The 26,874-nt window shown below is 43.7% G+C and overlaps 1 protein-coding gene and 1 long non-coding RNA gene across 31 annotated transcripts in view; one reads left to right on the forward strand and one right to left on the reverse strand.

Moving 5' to 3' along the window:
- Positions 1-26,874, forward strand: part of ptprc (protein tyrosine phosphatase receptor type C) — a 98,916-nt gene that overhangs the window by 27,539 nt on the left and 44,503 nt on the right. The window lies entirely within an intron of this gene.
- LOC127907843 (uncharacterized) lies at positions 8,131-12,777 on the reverse strand. The gene is made up of 3 exons (XR_008065475.1): positions 10,415-12,777; positions 10,155-10,249; positions 8,131-9,155 (listed from the first exon to the last, which is right to left on the reverse strand). It is a non-coding gene; the product is annotated as an uncharacterized LOC127907843 (long non-coding RNA).

A 26,874-nucleotide genomic window follows, 5' to 3' on the forward strand; every position in this document is an offset into this window, starting at 1 on the left:
TATGGATAAGAATAAGAGATGAAAGTAACAAGAAATTAAAGAGCAGCAAGATAACAATATATACAGGGGGGTACCGGTACAGAATCAATGTGCGGGGGCACCGGTTAGTTGAGGTAGTATGTACATGTAGGTAGAGTTAATTAAAGTGACTATGCATAGATGAAACCAGAGAGTGGCAGTGATGTGGAGAGGGGAGGGGGGCAATGCGAATAGTCTGGGTAGACTTTTGACTAGATGTTCAGGAGTCTTATGGCTTGGGGTAGAAGCTGTTGAGAAGCCTCTTGGACCTAGACTTGGCACTCCGGTACCGCTTGCCATATGGTAGCAAAGAGAACAGTCTATGACTAGGGTGGCTGGAGTCGTTGACAATTTTTAGGGCCTTCCTCTGACACCGGCTGGTATAGAGGTCCTGGATGGCAGGAAGCTTGGCTCAGTGATGTACTTGGCTGTTTGCACTACCCTCTGTAGTGCCCTGCGGTCAGAGCCCTAGCAGTTACCATACCAGACAGTGATGCAAACAGTCAGGATGCTCTCGATGGTGCAACTGTAGAACCTTTTGAGGATCTGAGAACCCATGCCAAATATTTTCAGTCTCCTGACGGGGAATAGGTTTTGTCGTGCCCGCTTCACGACTGTCATGGTGTGCTTGGACCATGTTAATTTGTTGGTGATGTGGACACCAAGGAACTTGAAGCTCTCAACCTGCGCCACTGCAGCCCCGTTTATGAGAATGGGGGCATGTTCGGTCCTCTTTTTCCTATAGTCCACAATCATCTCCTTTGTCTTGATCACGTTGAGGGAGACGTTGTTGTCCTGGCATGACACGGCCAGGTCTCTGACCTCCTCCCTATAGGCTGTCTCATTGTTGTCAGTGCAAACATAATGATGGTGTTGGAGTCGTGCCTGGCCGTGCAGTCATGTGTGAACAGGGAGTAAAGGAGGTGACTGAGCACGTACCCCTGAGGGGCACCTGTGTTGAGGATCAGCGTTGCGGATGTCTTTTGCTTATTGATGAGCTTTGAGGGCACTATGGTGTTGAATGCTGAGCTGTAGTCAATGAATAGCATTCTCACATAGGTGTTCCTTTTGTCCAGGTGGGAAAAGGCAGTGTGGAGTGCAATAGAGATTGCATCATCTGTGGATCTGGTGGGGCGGTATGCAAATTGGAGTGGGTCTAGGGTTTCTGTGATGATGGTGTTGATGTGAGCCATGACCAGCATTTCAAAGCACTTCATGGCTACAGACGTGAGTGCTACGGGTTGGTAGTCATTTAGGCAGGTTCCCTTAGTGTTCTTGGGCACAGGCACTATGGTGTTCTGCTTAAAACATGTTGGTATTACAGACTCGGACAGGGAGAGGTTGAAAATGTCAGTGAAGACACTTGCTAGTTGGTCATTGCATGCTCGCAGTACACGTCCTGGTAATCCGTCTGGCCCTGCGGCCTTGTGAATGTTTACCTGTCTAGAGGTCTTACACACATCGGCTGTGGAGAGCGTGATCACTCAGTCTTCCGGTACAGCTGGTGCTCTCATGCCTGTTTCAGTGTTTTTTTGTCTCGAAGCGAGCATAGAAGTAGTTTAGCTCGTCTGATAGGCTCGTGTCACTGGGCAGCTCTCAGCTGTGCTTCCCTTTGTAGTCTGTAATGGTTTGCAAGCCCTGCCACATAGGACGAGTGTCAGAGCCGGTGTAGTAAGACTCGATCTTAGTCCTGTATTGACGCTTTGCCTGTTTGATGGTTCGTCGGAGGGCATATAGGGATTTCTTATAAGCTTCTGGGTTAGAGTCCCGCTCCTTGAAAGTGTCAGCTCTAGCCTTTAGCTAGGAAGAAAAGAAGAAAAAACATTGATTTCACTTAATTTTTACATTCAGTCATAAAATGCACATGTTTAACTTCATACAAAACAAGTTCACGTAAAACAAATGACCCTATTAAGTGCCAAATAAAGTAACATTTAATCTTAAATCAGCCATAAATCCATTGGAGGAATCCCGGAACATATTCCAGTCAGTGCTAGCAAAACAGTCGTGTAGCTTAGCATCTGCTTCATCTGACCACTTTTTTATTGATCTAGTCACTGGTTGTTCCTGCTTTAATTTTTGCTTGTAAGCAGGAATCAGAAGGACTGAATTATGATCAGATTTGCCAAATGGAGGACGAGGGAGAGCTTCACATACAGAATCATGTAGTAAACAAATTAAATGTATTTGATATTTTTCAAAGTAGCCACCCTTTGCCTTGATGACAGCTTTGCACACTCTTGGCATTCTCTCAACCAGCTTCACCTAGAATGTGCTCTGCACATCCCAGAAACATTACAACTCTCCTGCAGAGAGCAAGAGATGTCAACCTGAAGCTGAACAAAAAGAAACCACAGAGGGCCTTCGCCCTGACCCAGAGAAAATAACAGCCATTCAGAACATGGGTACATCGACCAACGTCAGTTGAGACTATCAAACAGTTAGTCCCACAACACCCAATGCTCAAATACTACGACCTGAATGATGAAGTCACACCGCAGTGTGATGCCAGTGAGACAGGTTTGGGCGCAGCCCTTCTACAGAAAGAACAACCTGTTGCCTTTGCCTCCAGAACATTGACTCAGACGGAATAAAGATATGCACAGATTGAGAATGAATTTATCTCCGTTGTTTTGCATTTGACAAGTTTGACCAGATTCTGCATGGCAGAGAGTTCATCACAATACACAGAAACTATCTTTGTAACGTGTACGCTGGGAGTGAGGAAGCAATAACAGGAGTGATAATGTAATAATAAGTAGACCATAGTACTTAAAAAGAAACACAAAAAAGCGTACAGACATGAAACAGAGTCAATAATGCCTGAGGACATAACCAAGGGGAGGGACAGATATAGGGGAGGTCATCAGGAAGGTCATGGAGTCCAGGTGATTGTCATGGAGTCCAGGTGATTGTCATGGAGTCCAGGTGATTGTCATGGAGTCCAGGTGATTGTCATGGAGTCCATGTGATTGTCATGGAGTCCAGGTGATTGTCATGGAGTCCAGGTGATTGTCATGGAGTCCAGGTGATTGTCATGGAGTCCAGGTGATTGTCATGGAGTCCAGGTGATTGTCATGAGGCGCAGGTGCGCGTAACCATGGTGGATGACACTTATCATGTCAACATTTCAACTAAGACAATGGAGTCAATCTAAGCACACTGTTCCCAGGACCCACTGTTTCAGGCTCTGTACACACAATTCAAAAACGGTTGGCCTGGAACCAAAAAGGCTGTGAGTCACACACTGAAAGATTTCTGGATGTACAAAGAGGAGCTCACCACAGAAAATGGACTGATATTTAAAAGAAACAGCGTCTTCAAACCTGACATGTTACACACTGACTTTCTACACAAAATACACTTTGGCCACTCAGATATAGAGGCTTGTCTCAGAAAGGCACGTGATGCTGTTTTCTGGCCAAGGATTACGGAGGGCATAAAGATCTTTATCAGCAAATATGCAACCTGCAACTCCATCCAGAAGAGACAACACAAGGAGACACTCATCCCTCACCAAATCCCTCCCCTCCCATGGCCCAAGATCAAGATAAAGGTGAAATAAAATAAATAAAAAGATCAGGATGGACTCACTCACAGTCAATAAAAGCAACTACTTCATCATGGTCGATTATTACTCTGACTACTGGGAGCTCGACGAACTGACTGACACCACATCAGACACCATCATTGAATTCTGTTAAAAGCAGTTCAGCAGACATGGCGTTACCCACACTGTTGTTTCTGATAATCCCCCCCCCCCCGCCTTCCTCTCCGGAATGGACTTTCAAAACTGTGCTGATGACTTTAAACATGTGACATCATCACCGTTTCACACCAAGGCAATGGCAAAGTGAAATCAGCAGTGAAAATGTCCAAAACGCTCTTAAAAAAGGCTGCGATGGGATGGTGAAGACCCATAGAAAGCAGTGTTGGCACCGAGGAATAGTTCCAACAGAGGAACTTAACAGTTCTCCGGTACAGCGACTCCAGACGAACACACACACGATCTTGCCCACCATGAACAAAACTGCTCAAACCCCAAGTGGTACAAAATGTAATTCTGAGAAAACAAGCCCAAGGGCTGACAGCAAAACACCACATGCCTGTGACATGCCCCAAATCCTCCAAGGACAAACAGTAAGAGTTACTCTCCACTCCAACAACTCAGTCAGCACTTGGACTCTGGGCATAATATGCACTGATCAACTCAGTGACCGGTCATATGAAGTACTAGCGAATGGTAGAAGAATACAGCAGAAACAGAAACCGACGGACTGAACAACAACCCCCCCCATGAGGATGACTGAAGACCATGGAACGAACCTGCCAACCCAGCAGGTGGTGAACAACAGGCTGCTGATATGGAAGCAGTCCCACTGCCTGATGGAAGAGGGTAGTCTGCTTGTTGCCTTTAAAGTTGATGCTTATGAAGGTACTTCAATGAGACACAGTTAGTTCTGTGTTTTACTTACCAGGGTCATGTTTTCACTGGCACGGGTCTAACCCCAGTTCTCCTGTTCAATTTGTGGGCTAAAGGAAGATGTTACTAGATGTCGCCAAACCAATAGATGGTGCTGCTGTCATGCGTTTCTGAGTGTGATACTATATAGTACTAGTGAGCCAAGTTAGGCATTACTTACTATGCACTGAATGGAACTGTATGCACGCTACAGAGTGATGCTGAAGTAAATAGTTCATAATCAACATTACCTTGCTCTTGTATAGAATAAACACCATAGAAAACACCCCCCAACGTGATGGTGCAGACAGAACATGCTTTCCATCCGATCCTGAAACCTCTGCTACAAGCAGGCCCTATGGTTGTATGATTTAGCTTGCTCTGGACTCCAGAGATGTGACATCATGTATACCTACTTGTTGTTGGCTGCTAACATGAATTACTTTCTGCTCCAAATGCAGGTGTAAAATGAAGTTTATTTCTGTAGCCTATCTTGCGTTTTGAAAATACCTTTATGGTTGTAATGACAGGCAACATTTGGAGTTAGGTTCGATATAGTACAGTACATCTTACATTTATTTTGACTGGAATTGTGTTGGTTATTGTTAATGAGTGCAGAATTTATTCCGTTTCAAAATAGTTTCGTAAAATACTTTACTCCTCGAATTGTTAAGATTATGCTGCTTTCCCCTTTGTTAGTAAAACTTTCTCAACAAGTCTGTGACCACAGTCGCAGGAAATGTTATTTTTGAGGTGCCATGTTTGGTTTGAGCACATGTACCCAAAAACCTCTGTGCATGGCCCTGAATCTTCTCATCAAGCTTTTTAGCTGAAAAATCTGGAACAATCATGCATTTTGTGATAAAAGCGCTACATTATGCACAGAGATAGATTTCTGTCAAATCTTGACATTTTAATAGGATCTCTGATCGAGAGCATTTAGGGTTGAGTGTTTTGCTCAAGAGCACATCAACAGATTTTTCACATAGTCTGTTCTGTTATTCAAACCATCAACCTTTGGTTACTGGCCCAACGCTCTTAACTGCTAGGCTACCTACCCACCTGAACAGATTCAGATATAGAGCCCCTCCAGATTTGTATCCTGGGGGGGTGTGGCAGCCATTTTTCATAATGGCCACCAACGGTTGGCCTACCATTATCTTCCAATTCAGAAGAGAGGTACAATTTGGAACAGAGGTCGGCTTATGGACAACCCAGGGGCGTGGTGGTCATCTTTTGAAATGGCCACAGACAGTAATACAATTTACAGTTTACCTATTTTGAGATGAGCACACCAAATGTGACACAGAGGTAAATGTAGGTACCCTGAAAAGATTTAGATATGGAACCCCCATAGCTTTGGCCCCTGGGGGCCGTGTCAGCCATTTTACTAAAAGGCTGCAGACTGTACCACTATTTTACAAATCTTTAATCTACATAAAGTAATTGCCTTTTAAAATTAATACACTTCTTGCCCATATTTCTGGCTCTGGATCTCCTGAAAACCAAAAGGTTTGACAGTAACACAGGATATTACAATTATAGAGGGAAACAGTCATTTAGGCCAAACATTTTATTTATTTATTATCATTTGTTTAGGATAAGTGTAGCAGAGGTGAGTTAAAATGTTCTAGTGATGAAGTAGCCCTGCCAGCAACTTACAACCACCCTTGGACATATTCTAAATATTTGTTTAGGTCTAATGACTGGGGTTCACATCCTACCAGTAACATGAGCATGTAAACAAATATCACAGCCATTAAGTTGGAATAGTTCACAATTGCTGTGGACAATTATCTTAAGCTGTGTTTGTCAGAACTGTGCTTGGCACAAAATATTTTACTGTCAACCTGTTTCATGATGTAACGAGTGCACCGAGAGTCAGGAAGCAAGTACAGGGAGTGAGTGTTTTAATAAATAAATAAACACGAAACACAAACAACGCACCGACATGAAACAGAGTCAATAACACCTGAGGAAAGAACCAAGGGGAAGGACAGATAGAGGGAGGTGATGGAGTCCAGGTGAGTGTCTTGAGGCGCAGGTGTGCTTGACGATGGTGACAGGTGTGCTTGACGATGGTGACAGGTGTGCTTGACGATGGTGACAGGTGTGCTTGACGATGGTGACAGGTGTGCTTGACGATGGTGACAGGTGTGCTTGACGATGGTGACAGGTGTGCTTGACGATGGTGACAGGTGTGCTTGACGATGGTGACAGGTGTGCTTGACGATGGTGACAGGTGTGCTTGACGATGGTGACAGGTGTGCAGGATATTGAGCAACCTGGTGACCTAGAGTCCGGAGAGGGAGTATAAGTGACACATGAACAAAGTATGACACACTAGTTTTTCTAATGTCAGCTGAATATGTTCTGCAAATGTAACAAATTAAAGGCCATGTAGTATATATCCAACTCAGTGGCTTTTTGGTTAGTGTGTTTGCCCTGAGAGTGGAAGGTTCTTATTTCGATTCCCAGCCAAGCCGTACCTAAGACAGTAAAAATGAGACCGTCTCTGCTTGGAGCCACCACAGCATTAAGCACCTGGAGTGGGGCAAGGCCCTGTGACAGACTAGTGTTCTGTCTACTATGGCAGTTAAGCCCCTATGAGGTGTTCCATCACTTCCTGTACTCTAAGGGACCTCCAACCTCATCATTCAAAATAATAATTGGGTCAGTGCTTCCAAACACAGCAACAGACAATATACACCCTTTGAAGAGTGTTATCATAAGGAGAAGGTACAGCATTAAAAGCCCTGGAACTAACCAGCTAATGTACGAGTGGCTTGGACCTGACCTCCTTTATTCAAGTGTATGGTCTGCCATGCTCCACAGGGGCTGAAGCTGTGTTGGCTCCATATCCAAATATTTTCAAGGTCCATGAATCTACATTTGTGCAAAAAAAAAAAAAAAAAAAAAAAAATTTTAATTTTTCCTCAGCTGCCCCACTATTCAATTACATGGAATTCAAAGGGCTTTATTGGTGTGGAAAACATATGTTTACATTGCCAAAGCAAATTGAATAGACAATAATTAGCAAATAGTTGAAATATGAAAGGGAGAATAAATAAAACGGATAAGTATAGTGTAACGGCAGATTTCCTCTTCTGAAGAGGAGTAAGGATCGGACCAAGATGCGGCGTGGTACGTGTTCATATCGTTTATTTTAAAAACAGAAACTGAACACTAATGAAATACAAGAAACAATAAAGGAATACGTGAAAATACCAAACCGAAACAGTACCGTGTGGCGACAGACTCGGAAACAAACCAACAGTGAAACCCAGGCTACCTAAGTGTGATTCTCAATCAGAGACAACTAACGACACCTGCCTCTGATTGAGAACCATACTAGGCCGAAACAGAAACCTAAACATAGAAACACAAAACATAGACTGCCCACCCCAACTCACACCTGCTAATACTTGGCTTTTTTCAGTTTTTGGACACATACAGTACGGGAGTAAAATGGTCACACTGTAGAGCCCTGCATCACAATGATTGGTTAACAGTGAATGCATGGTAGATAAGGATGGGGTTTCTTTTAGAAGAAAAAGTTGCCGATAACTGTAAAGATCTCTTCACACATCTAAGTGCAGTACACCATCTCAACATGGCTTCCAGTTACTTCCCTGTCAGGAGGGCTGTTGCAGGTTGTATGTATTACCTATCACACAGTTTGACTATATGAAAACAGTGACTGATTACATTTTTATATTCTTCTTTAAGGCTCTGCATCTGTTGTGGCATAATTTGTAAGTTCTCTGCAGATCAATTGTAAGACTCAAATGGCACTGTTTTGAACATAGACAAACACCGGAGGGCAAAGGTCATTGTGGCCAGCCTCAATGCAGGGCTTTGCATTACATTTTAGCAGACTATTTTACCTTTATTTAACTAGTCAGTTAAGAACAAATTCTTATTGACAATGACGGCCTACCTCAGCCAAAGCCTAACCCGGACAACGCTGGGCTAATTGTGCACCGCCCTATGGGACTCCCAATCACGGCCGGTTGTGATACAGCATGGAATCGAACCAGGGTCTGCAGTGACGTCTCTAGCACTGAGATGCAGTGCCCAGACATTGTTATCCAGAGTGACTTACAGGCACAATTAGGGTTGTGTCTTGCTCAAGGGCACATCAACAGATTTTTCACCTAGTCAGCTTGGGAATTCAAACCAGAGACATTTCGGTTATGGTGGTCTTAACTGCTAGGCTACCTGCTACCCATGCATCTCAATGAAGCAGACATCATCTATGGTCAGGGTGTTGATTTCACACCACATCCAGAGGTTTGGAGAAATGTGTTTTCTGCAGTAGTTACATCATTAATGGTACTAATGTTAGCAGTTGATGTCCCAATGCAAATCAGGGGGAAGAAAATAGGTTTATTAAAATAGGACAAATCATGTTTGGAAGTAGATGGTCATTCTCCCCTGTCTTCAGTGGTGCTCTCCAGTGGTGCTCTCCAGTGAACAAAGGGACAGGATGTAGTTTATAACCCAGCCCTGTGGTTGACCAATTAGAATAACTTGCAATAAAACTGGGCCAATGGCCAAACAACAAGTATCCTATTTCAGAGTCAATATATAGACAGATTCCTGCCATGTCTCCGCATTAATCCCCCATTACAGAAAAAACACTATTTCCCTTAATCATTAGTACTGTACTGACCTCGTCCTCTGTCTCTGCATGAATCCCCATTACAGAGAATACACTATTTCCCTTGATCATGAGTACTGTACTGACCTCTCGTCCTCTGTCTCTGCATGAATCCCCATTACAGAGAATACACTATTTCCCTTAATCATGAGTACTGTACTGACCTCTCGTCCTCTGTCTCTGCATGAATCCCCATTACAGAGAATACACTATTTCCCTTAATCATGAGTACTGTACTGACCTCTCGTCCTCTGTCTCTGCATGAATCCCCATTACAGAGAATACACTATTTCCCTTAATCATGAGTACTGTACTGACCTCTCGTCCTCTGTCTCTGCATGAATCCCCATTACAGAGAATACACTATTTCCCTTAATCATGAGTACTGTACTGACCTCTCGTCCTCTGTCTCTGCATGAATCCCCATTACAGAGAATACACTATTTCCCTTAATCATGAGTACTGTACTGACCTCTCGTCCTCTGTCTCTGCATGAATCCCCATTACAGAGAATACACTATTTCCCTTAATCATGAGTACTGTACTGACCTCTCGTCCTCTGTCTCTGCATGAATCCCCATTACAGAGAATACACTATTTCCCTTAATCATGAGTACTGTACTGACCTCTCGTCCTCTGTCTCTGCATGAATCCCCATTACAGAGAATACACTATTTCCCTTAATCATGAGTACTGTACTGACCTCTCGTCCTCTGTCTCTGCATGAATCCCCATTACAGAGAATACACTATTTCCCTTAATCATGAGTACTGTACTGACCTCTCGTCCTCTGTCTCTGCATGAATCCCCATTACAGAAAATACACTATTTCCCTTAATCATGAGTACTGTACTGACCTCTCGTCCTCTGTCTCTGCATGAATCCCCATTACAGAAAATACACTATTTCCCTTAATCATGAGTACTGTACTGACCTCTCGTCCTCTGTCTCTGCATGAATCCCCATTACAGAAAAAACACTATTTCCCTTAATCATTAGTACTGTACTGACCTCTCGACCTCGGTCTCTGCGTTGTGTATTTATCTCCAAAATGTTCTTACACTCCCCCAGACCATTTTTTAAAAGAAATATACTTCAAATGTCTTCTGAGAAAACAATAAAAACAGGAACAAAGACATAAAAAACATTAGCAGTAAACATCATTCACATTAAACACCTTCCATTTCTATAAAACACAAAGGGCATATTGTACTTGCTGTTACAATAAGATATAGATTTAAAACAAAGTCAGGTAAGCCACTGTGTCGAACCTCCTCTGCGAACAGTAAGCCACTGTGTCGAACCTCCTCTGCGAACAGTAAGCCACTGTGTCGAACCTCCTCTGCGAACAGTAAGCCACTGTGTCGAACCTCCTCTGCGAACAGTAAGCCACTGTGTCGAACCTCCTCTGCGAACAGTAAGCCACTGTGTCGAACCTCCTCTGCGAACAGTAAGCCACTGTGTCGAACCTCCTCTGCTCTAAACCTTTCTTCAAATTCAACAAACGGTTCTTTCGTTCTTTGAACACATTTGGTTATCTCTCCCCAATTGGTGTTTGCATTGGTCAGACCCTTAAGGAAAACATTGTGGTAAACCGTGGGGTGTTGGGTTGATCGTGCAGAGATTGACACAGAGACAGGGAGGCTTTTGTCCGCAAAAACAACTTTACTCAGACAATAAATAAATATATCAAAGAAATCACTTAGGTTTAGCTCAGTCTTTCTTCCCTCTTTTGCTTGGTGTCTGTCTCTCCCTCACGGTGTGCCATCGGGCTCCTTTTATTTAGCCTCCACGGCTGGTTGGCACTTTCCTCTAATTACCTCCACTTGGAGCTGTCCGAGTCGGGGTGCCCAGCTCCTGTATACCCAGCAGAGGGAGCCAACGTTGCCTCACGTACCTCCCCTCTATTACCATCCGTTAGTCACCGCTGTCAGTATCTGTTGATTCAAAGCCAGGCAGTGCTGACTAGATGCTTGAAACCTGATCTGCCTTGCACAACTCAGCCTGAGGATGGATTGAGGGAACAAATGATCCGCAGATGGGGGTCAAGTTGGTTTTTACGACTCTTTTCTGTAATTGTTGAATATCTTCTTTCAAGGTTTTGATCTGTTCACCAAGAGCTTTCAAACTATCTGTATCTCTCTTCAATGTCCTGTCATGATTGTCCAGAAATAATTTCTCATCCCATTTTCTTACTTTGGCTAAAACACTTAAAGACCATCTTGTTTTTGTCAGACATTTAGACATCCTCTGAATTTTTCCCCAAGCTTTTTGTGTATCAGACAGATTCCATATTCCATCTTCGTCAACAATGAATGAATATTTCTTTATTATCTCTTGCCTACACTTCTCTACTCTGAAATGGTTCTTCATATCACTAGACAGTAAGTGGTTTTCTCACTTTACAATGACATTATATTAACTTCAAAAGCTGTATAATATATATATATATCTATGTTTATATATTTAATTAACCCCAAAATGTAACCCCTTTTAAGAACTCAAACCTCTTCTAGAACCCAACATGTTTCTGTAGGGCTTGGCTACCCATACAAATATGTGTTCACTTCAAAAAGCTTTTTGAAGGCCTACATTAACCACACCTGTAAAAATTGCTACTCAACGAGCAACTCACTTCTATGCGACAAGAAGGTTTCACCAAAATGAAAAGACTCTAACCTTTTAATAGAGGACTTGAACCCCTATAATAGAGAACAAAGAGAAAGGCCTCAAACCTTTTCATAGAGAACAAAGGAAGTCTGTAATGGAACAAAGGACTCGACCCCTTGTACATAACCGATACATATCACTCATTGCACGCACTAACTTTAACCTGATTTGGTTCTTTTAAAATGGACTCACCCTGCACTTATGCCATCAATCAGGAGATTAAGAGTTGACTCCCCAAAGTGGTTTGCGCTCAGCATTCTCTCTTTTTTCTGGATCAACACAAAGTTGATACGTTTTTCTTGTTTTTGTTGAGATCAATTCATCCGGATCACGTCACCAAATGTTAGCAGTTCGTGTTATTCTTTAATAATACAGACCTCAAAGCAAATCAGGGGGAGGAAAATAGGTTTATTCAAATAGGACAAATCATGTTTGGAAGTAGATGGCCATTCTCCCCTGTCCTCAGTGATGCTCTCCTGTGATGCTATCCTGTGATTCTCTCCTATGATTCTCTCCAGTGACTCTCTCCTGTGATTCTCTCCAGTGATTCTCTCCTGTGATTCTCTCCTGTGATTCTCTCCTGTGATTCTCTCCTATGATTCTCTCCTGTGATGCTATCCTGTGATGCTATCCTGTGATTCTCTCCTGTGATTCTCTCCTGTGATTCTCTCCAGTGATTCTCTCCTGTGATTTTCTCCTGTGATTCTCTCCTGTGATTCTCTCCTGTGATTCTCTCCTGTGATTCTCTCCTGTGATTCTCTCCTGTGATTCTCTCCTGTGATTCTCTCCTGTGATTCTCTCCTGTGATTCTCTCCTGTGATTCTCTCCTGTGATTCTCTCCTGTGATTCTCTCCTGTGATTCTCTCCTGTGATTCTCTCCAGTGATTCTCTCCTGTGATTCTCTCCTGTGATTCTCTCCTGTGATTCTCTCCTGTGATTCTCTCCAGTGATTCTCTCCTGTGATTCTCTCCTGTGATTCTTCCTGTGATTCTCTCCTGTGATGCTATCCTGTGATTCTCTCCAGTGATTCTCTCCTGTGATTCTCTCCTGTGATTCTCTCCAGTGATTCTCTCCTGTGATTCTCTCCTGTGATTCTCTCGTGTGATCCTCTCCAGTGATTCTCTCCTGTGATTCTCTCCTGTGATTCTCTCCTGTGATTCTCTCCTGTGATTCTCTCCTGTGATGCTCTCCTGTGATTCTCTCCTGTGATTCTCTCCTGTGATTCTCTCCAGTGATTCTCTCCAGTGATTCTCTCCTGTGATTCTCTCCTGTGATTCTCTCCTGTGATTCTCTCCAGTGATTCTCTCCTGTGATTCTCTCCTGTGATTCTCTCCTGTGATTCTCTCCTGTGATTCTCTCCAGTGATTCTCTCCTGTGATTCTCTCCTGTGATTCTCTCCTCAGTGATTCTCTCCTGTGATTCTCTCCAGTGATTCTCTCCTGTGATTCTCTCCTGTGATTCTCTCCTGTGATTCTCTCCTGTGATTCTCTCCTGTGATTCTCTCCAGTGATTCTCTCCTGTGATTCTCTCCTGTGATTCTCTCCTGTGATTCTCTCCAGTGATTCTCTCCTGTGATTCTCTCCTGTGATTCTCTCCTGTGATTCTCTCCTGTGATTCTCTCCAGTGATTCTCTCCTGTGATTCTCTCCTGTGATTCTCTCCTGTGATTCTCTCCTGTGATGCTATCCTGTGATTCTCTCCAGTGATTCTCTCCTGTGATTCTCTCCTGTGATTCTCTCCAGTGATTCTCTCCTGTGATTCTCTCCTGTGATTCTCTCGTGTGATCCTCTCCAGTGATTCTCTCCTGTGATTCTCTCCTGTGATTCTCTCCTGTGATTCTCTCCTGTGATTCTCTCCTGTGATTCTCTCCTGTGATTCTCTCCTGTGATTCTCTCCAGTGATTCTCTCCAGTGATTCTCTCCTGTGATTCTCTCCTGTGATTCTCTCCAGTGATTCTCTCCTGTGATTCTCTCCTGTGATTCTCTCCTGTGATTCTCTCCTGTGATTCTCTCCTGTGATTCTCTCCTGTGATTCTCTCCTGTGATTCTCTCCTGTGATTCTCTCCTGTGATTCTCTCCTGTGATTCTCTCCAGTGATTCTCTCCTGTGATTCTCTCCTGTGATTCTCTCCTGTGATTCTCTCCTGTGATTCTCTCCAGTGATTCTCTCCTGTGATTCTCTCCAGTGAACAAAGGAACAGGATGTAGTTTATAACCCAGCCCTGTGGTTGACCAATTAGAATAACTTGCAATAAAACTGGGCCAATGGCCAAACAACAAGTATCCTATTTCAGACTCAATATATAGACAGATTCCTGCCATGTCCCCGCATGAATCCCCATTACAGAAAATACACTATTTCCCTTGATCATTAGTACTGTACTGACCTCTCGACCTCTGTCTCTGCATTGTGTATTTATCTCCAAAATATTATTCTACTAATGACGGGAATTGTGACTGTGATTGTTTTGTAAATATTTGCATCTTTGATTTAAGTTGTCTTTTCTGTTTAACCCTCTTTTCTTTCAGCACAACATCTGAGACAAAGACAACTGTCATGTTCATTAGTGGAACAGTTCCCTTGCCTCGAGGATTCAGAGGGGTAAAAACTGTAAGTTAGGTTTCCATTTTGAAACTCACTGTATTATCTTTCATGCATGAGCTCTGCTATTTCTACCAAAATGGTGCCCTTGAAGGTGTAATACCTTTGGATTGGTTTGACCAAATCCTAGCCATATGGAACACAAAGGGGTCTTTAAAAAATAATAATAACACAGACTTTTATGTTCAAGGATGCTTGGTACACCCTTAGATGATGCCACTTCTACTGGTTTACTTGAGGAACGCCTCAGGAACCTGAGAAAGAGGCGTCGGACACCAGGACGGCTCAACTCTACATCTGCAGCCGCTGAAGATATAACAGACAAAGCAGGAATCCTGTATTGACAATGATATTAGGCCACATTTTAGTTTGATGGTTTCCTAGATGTTCTACTGTATTTCAGACATCAGCAGCAACTTTGTTGATATACACAACTGACTATATTTAGGGAAAGAGGGATTTCCCAGGTGAAATGTAACTTGATAGGACATACTTTTTTGCCAGTGGCGACCCGACATTCAGGGCAGGTGGAGCAGAGTCCCACATTTTTAGCTTAAAAACATAACATAAATATTCGTGTTGGGGGGGGGGGGGCTGTTTTGCATGTTATTTTGCCATTAATATGTGTCACATTTCAGTTCGCAAACAATATAAAAAAATAATTTAATTAATAAAGCCGCAGACAAACATGGTCTCTTTTTTGATTTCTTGAGTAAGGCAGCTCCAAAATGCAGGTGTTTCAGCCTAGCTCAGTGTTTTCTGTGGTGGTGGGGCAGCCAGCAGATGATACAGGTGTTTCAGCCTAGCTCAGTGTTTTCTGTGGTGGTGGGGCAGCCAGCAGATGATACAGGTGTTTCAGCCTAGCTCAGTGTTTTCTGTGGTGGTGGGGCAGCCAGCAGATGATACAGGTGTTTCAGCCTAGCTCAGTGTTTTCTGTGGTGGTGGGGCAGCCAGCAGATGATACAGGTGTTTCAGCATAGCTCAGTGTTTTCTGTGGTGGTGGGGGCAGCCAGCGTAAGGGGTGGGAAAAATTCTCTAGTTGCACTGTGATTGGCTCAGTGTTCTGTCACTCATGGGGACACTAAAGTCACTGCAAAATCTAAGGGTAGAGCTGGAAAATTCAAGCCCCTTGGATGCTGCCATAGAGTTACATTAAAAGTCCAAGAAGGTTCATGGTCATTGGCTACAGATACAATGATGTCAAATCATGTTATATGTACAGTACCTTTGATTGGACTGATCATGTCAACATCTTACTTTCAACATCTTGGCTAGCAGTCATCATCATGAATTAAGTCAACAATCTGCTGGCAAAATCCTTTTCAATCCTTGTCATTTGAAGATAAATTATAGATCAAATGTATCGGTCGGTGCTCATCGGCCTTTGGACATAAACATTACACAACAAGTTGGAAATCGCTAATTCAACAATGACTGGTTTGGAAAGAATCAGTTGCTAACTGCAAACATTGCAAAGCAATCACTAGCCCAAGTGGGTTCATGGTCCCAATTCTGGGTTTAAGGGTCTCTTTTCCAAGCTTAAAATTATAAATATTCAACATTGGCCATGCTGTCAATTCAGCATGATTTCTGCCACATTTCAAAACAACTGTGAACTCGGAACTGGCAAATCTATCTTCAATGAGTTCAAGACAACTGGGAATCTCGGGGAAAAACAAGCTCAGACTGGGAAAATATGTTTTGAACGGTCATACATCTCGGAATTGTAAGTCGGGAACTTGGGCCTCTTTCTAGAGCTATGACCTGAAGATCACTGACGTCATCATGATTCAACTTTGTTTTTTTCCGAGTTCCCAGTTGTCTTGAAAGCACCATAAATGCAGAGAATGACAGACTTTGATGACAAAGTTTGATTAAATAATTTGCCCACAAAGGACATAGTTTATACATCTCAATTGTCAGTAGAAACCACATTTATTGAAGCAAGTCAGCCATATCAGCTATGTTTTTTTAAAAGGTAGTAAATTAGGCTAAATTAACTGTTTCGCTGCCAGACAAGGCTCCGCTGATAGCCAGGTGTAGCAGTGGTAAGGTGTTGGGACTGCTGTTGGGACAGCTTTATGTAGGCCCTAACAGATTGTGGGCACAGTTTGTCACCATTATAGTGCAATGAATGTATTGTTTAGTGTTGTGTTGTGGCTTTGCTGGCATGCATCCTCAACATTTATTTTAGCGTCTGAGTATAGATGTGAAATATTAAGTATGTCTTAAACGGGTAACATTGCTGCTGTGAGATGCATGACATGAGAAATACCGGGAGGTTCTAAACGGGTCATATTTTGGTTGGATTTGAGTTATAAGGACGTCAGAAATAAGCCGTCTTAATCAGGTTGGATTCTGGTTGCATATGAATGTTTTTTAGACGTTTCCTAGAAGGCGTCATCTTTCTGACAGGTGTATTCAATTGAGCACACAGCCATGCAATCTCCGTAGCCTAACAATGGCAGTAGAATGGCCTTACTGAAGGGCTCAGTAACTTTCATCGTGGCACCGTCATAGGATGCCACCTTACCAACAAGTCAGTTTGTCAAATTTCTGCCCTGCTAGAGCTGCCCTGGTCAACTGTAATTGCTGTTGGGAAGTGGAAACGTCTAGGAGCAACGACGGCTCAGCCACGATGTGGTAGGCCACAGAAGCTCACAGAATGTGACCGCCGAGTGCTGAAGCACGTAGTGTATAAAAATCGCCTGTCTTCGGGTGCAACACTCAGTACCGAGTTCCAAACTGGAGCAGTGGAAACATTCTCTGGAGTGATGAATCACGCTTCACCATCTGGGTGAAGGACGAATCTGGGTTTTGCGGATGCCAGGAGAATGTCATCTGCCCCAATTCATAGTGCCAACTGTAAAGTTTGGCGGAGGAGGAATAATGGTCTGGGGCTGTTTTTCATGGTTCGGGCTAGGCCCTTTAGTTCCAGTGAAGGAAAATGTTAACAGGCCTAATCGCCCAACATCAGTGTCCAACCTCACTAATGTTCTTGGGCTGAATGGAAGCCTTCAGTCTTGTGTGGCTCAGTTGGTAGAGCATGGCGCTTGCAACACCTGGGTTGTGGGTTTGATTCCCATGGGAGACCAGTACGAAAACGTATGCACTAAGAGCGTCTGCTAGAATATAAAAGTCCCCGCAGCAATGTTCCAACATCTAGTGGAAAGCCTTCCCAGAAGAGTGGAAGCTGTTATAGCAGCAAAGGGGGACCAACGCCATGTTAATGCCCATGATTTTGGAATAAGCTGTTCGACAAGCAAGTGTCCACATCATTTTCAAAATCAACTAAAATCTGACCGTCGTCTGGAAAAGACATCATTATGACGAACTGTGCCCGTTGGGAACGCAAAGCTGTTATTATAGGACCAGCATGGTACTGCTGTCTGTAGCTGGTGTCTGTGTGTGTTGCACTTTTTCTCTGAGTTGTAAAAGCAAGCAAAGCAGGAACTGGCTACTCTTTATTTGATTGATGTGGCTGACGAGGTAACTGCTGTTTGACTTCACAGAAGAAAAAAATATACATTCAATTATTGAACCATTGATTCTATTCTTGGATAATATAATGTAGAAATGTACACAAAGGTAATGATTTTTAATGTGTCACCTGAGGAGGATCAGATGGTGACAGAGTTCTCAGCAGGTCCAGGCAACCAGGGAAGACCAGTCTCATTGTGCTATGGCTATGGCAGTTACAACACTTTATTCTCTCTGTGAATCTATTTTAAGGCAGTTTGATAAACCTCTAAAGTTGATTGCCAAACTGTATCAATGGTTGATAGGCTTTTCTAGATGACACAAAACATGTGAAACTAAAATGTGGAGAAGACCTGGGAGACACTATTTATTTTTATTTTCATTTTACCCCCTTTTCTCCCCAATTTCGTGGTATCCAATTGTTAGTAGTTACTATCTTGTCTCATCGCTACAACTCCCCTACGGGCTCGGGAGAGACGAAGGTCGAAAGCCATGCGTCCTCCGAAACACAACCCAACCAAGCCGCACTGCTTCTTAACACAGTGCGCATCCAACCCGGAAGCCAGCCGCACCAATGTGTCGGAGGAAACACCATGACCCTGGCGACCTGCTTAGCGTGCACTGCTCCCGGCCCGCCACAGGAGTCGCTAGTGCGTGATGAGACATGTACACAGGGATATCACTACCGGACACACCCTCCCTAACCCAGACGACGCTAGGTCAATTGTGCGTCGCCCCATGGACCTCCCGGTCACGGCCGGCTGTGACAGATCCTGGGTGCAAACCCAGAGTCTCTGGTGGCACAGCTGGCGTTGCAGTACAGCGCCATTAACCACTTTTCTAGGAGACCACTGCTCCACCCAGGAGGCCCTGGGAGACACTATTGATGATGATGAATTGATACAGTTGAAGTCAGAAGTTTACATACACCTTAGCCAAATACATTTAAACTCAGTTTTTCACAATTCCAGACATTTAAGAAGAATTCCCTGTCTTAGGTCAGGTAGGATCACCACTTCATTTTAAGAATATGAAATGTCAGAATAATAATGTCAGAATAGTAGAGAGAATGATTTATTTCAGCTTTTATTTCGTTCATCACGTCCCCAGTGGTTCAGAAGTTTACATACACTCAATTAGTATTTGGTAGCATTGCCTTTAAAATGTTTAACTTGGGTCAAATGTTTCAGGTAGCCTTCCGCAAGCTTCCCACAATAAGTAGGGTGAATTCTGGCCCATTCCTCCTGACAGAGCTGGTGTAACTGAGTCAGGTTTGTAGGCACAGGCTGCCACGCCTGTGCTTCACGGTTGGGATGGTGTTCTTCGGCTTGCAAGCTTCCCCCTTTTTCCCTTGAACTTTGCGACCTTTTGCCACATTTCAGGCTTCAAACATAAAGATATAAAACTGTATTTTTGTTGTGAAGAATCAACAACAAGTGGGACACAATCATGAAGTGGAACAACATTTATTGGATATTTCAAACTTTTTTTAACAAATCAAAAACTGAAAAATTGGGCGTGCAAAATTATTCAGACCCTTTACTTTCAGTGCAGCAAACTCTCTCCAGAAGTTCAGTGAGGATCTCTGAATGATCCAATGTTGACCTAAATGACTAATGATGATAAATACAATCCACCTGTGTGTAATCAAGTCTCCGTATAAATGCACCTGCACTGTGATAGTCTCAGAGGTCCGTTAAAAGCGCAGAGAGCATCATGAAGAACAAGGAACACACCAGGCAGGTCCGAGATACTGTTGTGAAGAAGTTTAAAGCCGGATTTGGATACAAAAAGATTTCCCAAGCTTTAAACATCCCAAGGAGCACTGTGCAAGCGATAATATTGAAATGGAAGGAGTATCAGACCACTGCAAATCTGGCCGTCCCTCTAAACTTTCAGCTCATACAAGGAGAAGACTGATCAGAGATGCAGCCAAGAGGCCCATGATCACTCTGGATGAACTGCAGAGATCTACAGCTGAGGTGGGAGACTCTGTCCATAGGACAACAATCAGTCGTATATTGCACAAATCTGGCCTTTATGGAAGAGTGGCAAGAAGAAAGCCATTTCCTAAAGATATCCATAAAAAGTGTCGTTTAACGTTTGCCACAAGCCACCTGGGAGACACACCAAACATGTGGAAGAAGGTGCTCTGGTCAGATGAAACCAAAATGGAACTTTTTGGCAACAATGCAAAATGTTATGTTTGGCGTAAAAGCAACACAGTTCATCACCCTAAACACACCATCCCCACTGTCAAACATGGTGGTGGCAGCATCATGGTTTGGGCCTGCTTTTCTTCAGCAGGGACAGGGAAGATGGTTAAAATTAATGGGAAGATGGATGGAGCCAAATACAGGACCATTTTGGAAGAAAACCTGATGGAGTTTGCAAAAGACCTGAGACTGGGACGGAGATTTGTCTTCCAACAAGGCAATGATCCAAAACATAAAGCAAAATCTACAATGGAATGGTTAAAAAATAAACATATCCAGGTGTTAGAATGGCCAAGTCAAAGTCCAGACCTGAATCCAATCGAGAATCTGTGGAAAGAACTGAAAACTGCTGTTCACAAATACTCTCCATCCAACCTCACTGAGCTCGAGCTGTTTTGCAAGGAGGAATGGGAAAAGATTTCAGTCTCTCAATGTGCAAAACTGATAGAGACATACCCCAAGCGACTTACAGCTGTAATCGTAGCAAAAGGTGGCGCTACAAAGTATTAACTTAAGGGGGCTGAATAATTTTGCACGCCCAATTTTTCAGTTTTTGATTTGTTAAAAAAGTTTGAAATATCCTATAAATGTCGTTCCACTTCATGATTGTGTCCCACTTGTTGATTCTTCACAAAAAAATACAGTTTTATATCTTTATGTTTGAAGCCTGAAATGTGGCAAAAGGTTGCAAAGTTCAAGGGGGCCGAATATTTTCGCAAGGCACTGTATATTTTTGTTTTATCAGACCAGAGGACAGTTCTCCAAAAAGTACGATCTTTGTCCCCATGTGCAGTTGCAAACCATAGTCTGGCTTTTTTATGGCGGTTTTAGAGCAGTGGCTTCTTCCTTGCTGAGCGGCCTTTTGGGTTATGTCGATATAGGACTCGTTTTACTGTGGATATAGATACTTTTGTACCTGTTTCCTCCAGCATCTTCACAAGGTCCTTTGCTGTTGTTCTGGGATTGATTTGCACTTTTCGCACCAAAGTATGTTAATCTCTAGGAGACAGAACGCGTCTCCTTCCTGAGCGGTATGTTTTTCTGAGGTCTTGGCTGATTTCTTTTGATTTTCCCATGAAAGTCATGCAAAGAGGCACTGAGTTTGAAGGTAGGCCTTGAAATACATCCACAGGTACACCTCCAATTGACTCAAATCATGTCAATTAGCCTATCAGAAGCTTCTAAAGCCATGACATAATTTTCTGGAATATTCCGAGCTGTTTAAAGGCACAGGCAACTTAGTGTATGTAAACTTCTGACCCACTGGAATTGTGATACAGTGAATTATAAGTGAAATGATCTGTCTGTAAACAATTGTTGAAAAATTTACTTGTGTCATGCACAAAATAGATGTCCTAGCCGACTTGCCAAAACTATAGTTTGCTAACAAGAAATTTGTGGAGTGGTTGAAAAACAAGTTTTAATGACTCCAACCTAAGTGTATGTAAACTTCTGACTTCAACTGTAAATGACTGCAGTTTAACACCATCCATAGTATTTACTATATACCAGTGAAAATGAAAATCATCACTCAGAAATGTAAAACACAATAAGGGGATATATTTGTATATGTTATGGTCTTGTGAAGGCTGGCTGAATTCTGGCAAAGAGTGTTATTTTATCTCAGCGTGTCTACAGATTCTCCCTGTTTCTGTTGCTTGGAAATGTTGATACTGGAGACTTATCAGAAGAAACTGTGTAGCCTAAAAGTTATAGCGGGCTAAGAAACGCATTGCTATTCATTGGAAGGTTTGTTATCCTCCCACAATGTCACAATGTCAAATTATGCATCACTCGACTAAGGGTATGCTGTGCAACTTTCATAAGGTCTGGAGTCCTCATATGAAATACTGTATGACAAAAGGGGTCTGTATTGAAAACGTTCAATTGTTTTGGTCTATCAGTTGCGAATAGATACTTTTTTCATGGCACACAAGACACCTGTCTGTTTTGCGCCTGTCTTAGTGGACTCAGTGGACACGGTCCAAGAATATGTGGATTGTGCCTCAGATGAACAAGGCACATCTCTCTCCCGAATGCGCTCTCTCTCTCACCATTTTATGGCTATTCATTGTTTCATAACTTCATTGTGTGCATTGTTTGCTGTGTCTATCAATTCCCCATGACATATATCAGTGATTCTCAAACTGTGGGGGGCTTTAGGGGTTTCCCCTCCACACACCCCCCAAAAAAATTAAGCAACTCAACCCGGCTTTAAACTTACTTTCGGAAGTTGTAATAGTAGAATGCACTATGTGCAATTTCGAAATTGGGTATTGCATCATCAATTTCCACTTGTCATGTTAGTTATTACCGACCTTAGCGTTATTTATAACTTGTCAGAAATGTCCAGATGTCAGCTGATGTTTTTGGTTCAGGTTTTTTTGTCACTCAAATATCACATGAATACACATTAGACATGGCAAAATGTACAGAATTGCAAGAAAATTTGCTTGAAAACTACAACATTTCCTTAGCACCACATGACAAAATGTGTAGAATTGCAGGAACTAAACTTTAATCCTGCAAAATTCTCTCCACAAACAAGAAGGGTGTGAACAATTAGTGTCATGAACAGTGCTTGTGCCCATAGAAAGAGAAGTGATGCATGCATGGGAGGCGCAGGATGTTCCCCAATGCTGTAAGGGGACCCTGCGTGAAAGAGCTTGGGAACCCTTGACATGTATCACCAGTAGAAAACTTAGATTTACTGTTTATTCCCATCATTTCTAATCTGCAGTGTTTGTTTGGTTGGATTTAATTTCGGTTAATAGATTCAATATATTATTACTAGTAGTAATTTACAGTCCTCATTGTCAGAGTGGACATGTATTTTGCACGAATCACAACCTATGCTACACTTGTCAGAAACAAGTTTTAGTTTATTTCCATTTACGAGTTCTGTCTGTATTCGTGGTCTTTTGTTTGAAACGTTCCGGTCAATGTGGAGTAAGGACGCATACGGTGCTTTGCAAAAGTATTCATCCCTCTTGGCGTCTTTCCTATTTTGTTGCATTACACCTTGCAATTTAAATTGATTTAAATTGATTATATGTAATGAACATACACAAAATAGTCAACATTTGTGAAATTAAATTTTTTTTAAAGCACGTTTTAAAAAAATAATAAAAAATGGAAAAGTGGTGCGTACATATGTATTCACCCCTTTTGCTATAAAGCCCCTAAATAAGATCTGGTGCAACCAATTACCTTCAGAACTTTGAACATCCCACAGAGCACCATTAAATCCATTATTTAAAAAATTGAAAGAATATGGCACCACAAAAAACCTGCCAAGAGAGGGCCGCCCACCAATACTCACAAACCAGGCAATGAGGGCATTAATCAGAGAGGCAACATAGAGACCAAAGATAACCCTGAAGGAGCTGCAAAGCTCCACAGCGGAGATTGGAGTATCTGTCCATAGGACCACTTTAAGCTGTACACTCCACAGAGCTGGGCTTTATGGAAGAGTGGACAAAATAATGCCATTGCTTAAAGAAAAAAATGAGCAAACACGTTTGGTGTTCGCTGAAAGGCTTGTGGGAAACTCCCCAAACATATGTAAGAAGGTACTCTTGTCAGATGAGACTAAAATTGAGCTTTTTGACCATCAAGGAAAACTCTATGTCTGGCGCTAACCCAACACCTCATCACCCTGAGAACATCATTTTCATCGGCAGGGACTGAGAAACTGGTCAGAATTGAAGGAATGTTGGACGGTGCTAAATACAAGGAAATTCTTGATGGAAACCTGTTTCAGTCTTCCAGAGAATTGAGACTGGGATGGAGGTTCACCTTCCAGCAGGAGAATGACCCTAAGTATACTGCTAAAGCAACACGCGAGTGTTTAAAGGGAAACATTTAAATGTCTTGGAATGGCCTAGTCAAAGCCCAGACCTCAATCCAATTGAGAATCTGTGGTATGACTTAAAGATTGCTGTACACCAGAGGAACCCATCCAACTTGAAGGAGCTGGAGCAGTTTTGCCTCGAAGAATGGGCAAAAATCCCAGTGGCTAGAAGCTTCTGGCTTCTCACAACATTAATAAACAGTGAAAATATTCCACGTTATTAATTTAAAGAGCACAGTAGTTCAAATGTTTCTGAAACATTCTGTACGTCAGTCTGTAGCCTATCAGAGGCTAACAAGCTCTTACCCAGAGTTCTGAGCAGGATGAGAGAATAGGGAAGTGAGAATGAGGGTGAGGGTGTGATGTCCCTCCTTCCGCCACACGTTTCTTCTTTTCTCGGAAATGTACTGTGTGTCTGAATGTATTACCAGCTTTGCCTGTCAGAGATCATGCAGATATGTATAGAAGAAAATACAAACCCAAAATGTCGGTGTCATTGCAACTTTCTGTTTGAGGAATGATGCTATAGCCTTCAGAGAGGTCATTTGGTTTCAACACTCCTACAGTGTTGGCAGCCCTGTGAAACTACCACCCACATACTCAGACAACCCTGTGAAACTATCACCCACAGACTCAGGTAGCCCTGTGAAACTACCAACCACAGACTCAGGCAACCCTGTGTAACTACCACCCACAGACTCAGGTAGCCCTGTGAAACTACCACCCACAGACTCAGGTAGCCCTGTGAAACTACCACCCACAGATTCAGGCAACCCTGTAACACTACCACCCACAGACTCGGGCAACCCTGTGTAACTACCACCCACAGACTCAGGTAGCCCTGTGAAACTACCACCCACAGACTCAGGTAACCCTGTTTAACTACCACCCACAGATTCAAGCAGCCCTGTGAAACTACCACCCACATACTCAGACAACCCTGTGAAACTATCACCCACAGACTCAGGTAGCCCTGTGAAACTACCACCCACAGACTCAGGCAACCCTGTGTAACTACCACCCACAGACTCAGCTAGCCCTGTGTAACTACCACCCACAGACTCAGCTAGCCCTGTGTAACTACCACCCACAGACTCAGGTAGCCCTGTGAAACTACCACCCACAGACACAGCTAGCCCTGTGTAACTACCACCCACAGACTCAGCTAGCCCTGTGTAACTACCACCCACAGACTCAGCTAGCCCTGTGTAACTACCACCCACAGACTCAGCTAGCCCTGTGTAACTACCACCCACAGACTCAGGTAGCCCTGTGTAACTACCACCCACAGACTCAGCTAGCCCTGTGTAACTACCACCCACAGACTCAGGCAGCCCTGTGAAACTACCACCCACAGACTCAGGCAGCCCTGTGTAACTACCACCCACAGACTCAGGTAGCCCTGTGTAACTACCACCCACAGACTCAGCTAGCCCTGTGTAACTACCACCCACAGACTCAGGTAGCCCTGTGAAACTACCACCCACAGACTCAGCTAGCCCTGTGTAACTACCACCCACAGACTCAGCTAGCCCTGTGAAACTACCACCCACAGACTCAGGTAGCCCTGTGAAACTACCACCCACAGACTCAGGTAGCCCTGTGTAACTACCACCCACAGACTCAGGTAGCCCTGTGAAACTACCACCCACAGACTCAGGTAGCCCTGTGTAACTACCACCCACAGACTCAGGTAGCCCTGTGTAAATACCACCCACAGACTCAGCTAGCCCTGTGTAACTACCACCCACAGACTCAGCTAGCCCTGTGAAACTACCACCCACAGACTCAGGTAGCCCTGTGAAACTACCACCCACAGACTCAGGTAGCCCTGTGTAACTACCACCCACAGACTCAGGTAGCCCTGTGAAACTACCACCCACAGACTCAGGTAGCCCTGTGAAACTACCACCCACAGACTGAGGTAGCCCTGTGTAACTACCACCCACAGACTCAGGTAGCCCTGTGTAACTACCACCCACAGACTCAGGTATTCCTGTGAAACTACCACCCACAGACTCAGGTAGCCCTGTGAAACTACCACCCACAGACTCAGGTAGCCCTGTGTAACTACCACCCACAGACTCAGGTAGCCCTGTGAAACTACCACCCACAGATTCAAGCAGCCGTGTGTAACTACCATCCACAAGACTCAGACAGCCCTGTGAAACTACCACCCACAGACTGAGGTAGCCCTGTGAAACTACCACCCACAGACTGAGGTAGCCCTGTGTAACTACCACCCACAGACTCAGCTAGCCCTGTGAAACTACCACCCACAGACTCAGGTAGCCCTGTGAAACTAACACCCACAGACTCAGGTAGCCCTGTGAAACTACCACCCACAGACTCAGGTAGCCCTGTGAAACTACCACCCACAGACTCAGGTAGCCCTGTGTAACTACCACCCACAGACTCAGGTAGCCCTGTGAAACTACCACCCACAGATTCAAGCAGCCGTGTGTAACTACCATCCACAAGACTCAGACAGCCCTGTGAAACTACCATCCACAGACTGAGGTAGCCCTGTGAAACTACCACCCACAGACTGAGGTAGCCATGTGAAACTACCACCCACAGACTCAGGTAGCCCTGTGTAACTACCACCCACAGACTCAGGCAGCCCTGTGAAACTACCACCCACATACTCAGGCAGCCCTGTGAAACTACCACCCACAGACTCAGGTAACCCTGTGGAACTACCACCCACAGATTCAAGCAGCCCTGTGAAACTACCACGCACACACTCAGGCAGCCCTGTGTAACTACCACCCACAGACTCAGGTAGCCCTGTGAAACTACCACCCACAGACTCAGGTACCCCTGTGTAACTACCACCCACAGATTCATGCAGCCCTGTGAAACTACCACCCACAGATTCAAGCAGGCCTGTGTAACTACCATCCACAAGAC

This window comes from Oncorhynchus keta, chromosome 1 (assembly GCF_023373465.1).
Source record: "Oncorhynchus keta strain PuntledgeMale-10-30-2019 chromosome 1, Oket_V2, whole genome shotgun sequence".
NCBI classification, from domain to species: domain Eukaryota; kingdom Metazoa; phylum Chordata; class Actinopteri; order Salmoniformes; family Salmonidae; genus Oncorhynchus; species Oncorhynchus keta.